The sequence below is a fragment of the Chinchilla lanigera genome, unplaced genomic scaffold (assembly GCF_000276665.1).
Source record: "Chinchilla lanigera isolate Chin_1 unplaced genomic scaffold, ChiLan1.0 scaffold00044, whole genome shotgun sequence".
Taxonomy (NCBI): domain Eukaryota; kingdom Metazoa; phylum Chordata; class Mammalia; order Rodentia; family Chinchillidae; genus Chinchilla; species Chinchilla lanigera.
In genome coordinates this window covers 12869208-12871354 of record NW_004955445.1, presented here as the reverse complement: position 1 = coordinate 12871354, position 2147 = coordinate 12869208, and positions in this window count along the sequence as shown.

Sequence of the window (2147 nt, the reverse complement as noted above, 5' to 3'; positions counted from 1 at the left end):
TACGTGTGGAATTCTTTTGTGACAATGACAATCTGGGTACAGAGTCTGCGGTTTGTTACTGACAGGCAGAGCCTCCCTCCAGGTGAAGCCAGGAGGGCACTGTAGCAGCTGCGGGGCTGGCTGCCTCCAAATACCACATGCACTGAGATTATGCCCAGGCAGCACAAAGGAGAACGGAGTCAGCTACCCTGAGTAGAAGAAATCTGCCGACATTTCCGTTCTGGACTGGCGGCCCAGCGATGCTTCTTGGTACCCGCCTCAAGCCCTCCCATCCCCAGGCGCTCAGCAGGGTGAGCGTGTGTGTTAAGTACATACAGTACACGGTCTCATGTCATCTTCAGGTACCCTTTAGGAAGAGCACTGCTGTCCCCTGTGGGGAAAATGAAGCACAGAAAGGTGAAGTGGCCTGGCCAAGAGCACACAGCTAGTGGAGGAGCAGAGCTGGTGTTCAGTGTGCACCAGGGGGACCTGCTGGTCAGAGCCAGGGGTACGTATCTCTTCCTCCCCAGGCAGGCAACCCGAGAGAACGCGGAAAGAAGGTAGGAATGTTTTACAGAGAATGAGAAAGTTATTTCCTAGAGAAAGGCTTCTTTTCTGGAAATATTATGCAGCAATTCTTTGTATCTGAGACAGTCCAGAAACACTGTAAGGAAGTCCAGACTTCTTGAGGGGCAATGGGTGTGGCTTGCGCAGCTCTGGTACCACGTGCCTAGCTGTCTTTACCCTTCCTTCTGTGTTTGCAGAGACAGCAGCTAGGTCCCCTGGAGGGTCTGGCATGGCGGTGAGGCACACTCCCACACAGGGTGCCGGCTTACTGTTCGCTTCTGATGGTACAACCAGGAAGTCCTCACACAGCAGCACAAGTGGCTCTGTAGGTCAGCCTTTCCTGAGGAGGCTGTGGAGCTTAAGCACGGTCTCTTTCTCTCTTTGAATGGGGGCTAACAACTCCAGTCCTTCTTACCATACAGCAATGCCAGGAGGATCAACAGAAGCCCCTTGGCACGTCTGAATCGGCGTTCTCTCAGTGCCTGTTCATTACATCATGGGTGTGGCACTCCCAGTCAGTGGCAGTGTTACATTTCTGCACTTGAAGCTGGTGAGTAGGGCTGGGGGGATGCAGCTCAGTGGCTCAGTGTGTACTAAGCAAACTCACTGCCTTTAATTCCATCCTTAGCACCAAATAAATAAAGCTAGTGAGTAATAATATCCTTTAGGGTACCACTTAGGGATTTTTACCCCCTAGTACTGGGGCTGGAACTCTGGACCTTTGCACTGAGCTACACTCCCCAGTCCTTTTTTATTGAACGACAGAATCTCACTGAGTCACTAAGTTTCCCAAGTTTGGCTTGAACTTGCAGTCCTCCTGTCTCAGCCTCTTGAGTTCTGGGATTACAGGCATGCACCACCACATCCAGCTTCTTAGCGAAGTTTTTTAACCAATGTTCATGCTTTGCTCTGACTAGATGCCAGCCCCTAGGGACAGAATGACCTAGTAAGATACTAGTGACTTCCTCTGGGTGATAGTATCAACTTTCTTTCAAATGATAAGTAGTTTCATGAGCCAGGTGATTCCCAGTGCATCTCCATGTAGACCCAAAGACAGTAAGGTCTGTGTGAGAAAAGAACTCAAATTAAACCCTAGTTTTGTCTCTACGCTTTGCCTCTTCCTGGGTCATCTTGGACAAGTTATTAACCTCTCTAAGCCTCAGTCTAATCTTTAAAGGGAGAAGCAGGGTAACTACTGCCTTACAGGAATGCAGATACATCCAATCACTGCTGAGCACACACAGCTATGTAGCATCTATTCATTACTCTTCACCTGAGGACACAGGCACTGTGCGGCTTGAGTTGCGCAGCAGTGATCAGGACACCACTAAGGAAGCTGATGGATGTGGGTGCCTAGAAGCAGGATGGGTAGATCACAACAGGAGTACAGCGATGAACAGCAGCTCCTATTAATAAGCATATGCCTGGTATCTGCTACCACCTACATAAATCAAATGCAGAACATTATCTAAATGCTTCAGCTTGATGTATGAAAAGAAAAATACAGTCAAGCAAAGACCTAAAAAGGCTAACCTGCTTTGAATTAGATACAGTCAAGCAAAGACCTAAAAAGGCTATCCTGCTTTGAACTAGATCCGAGC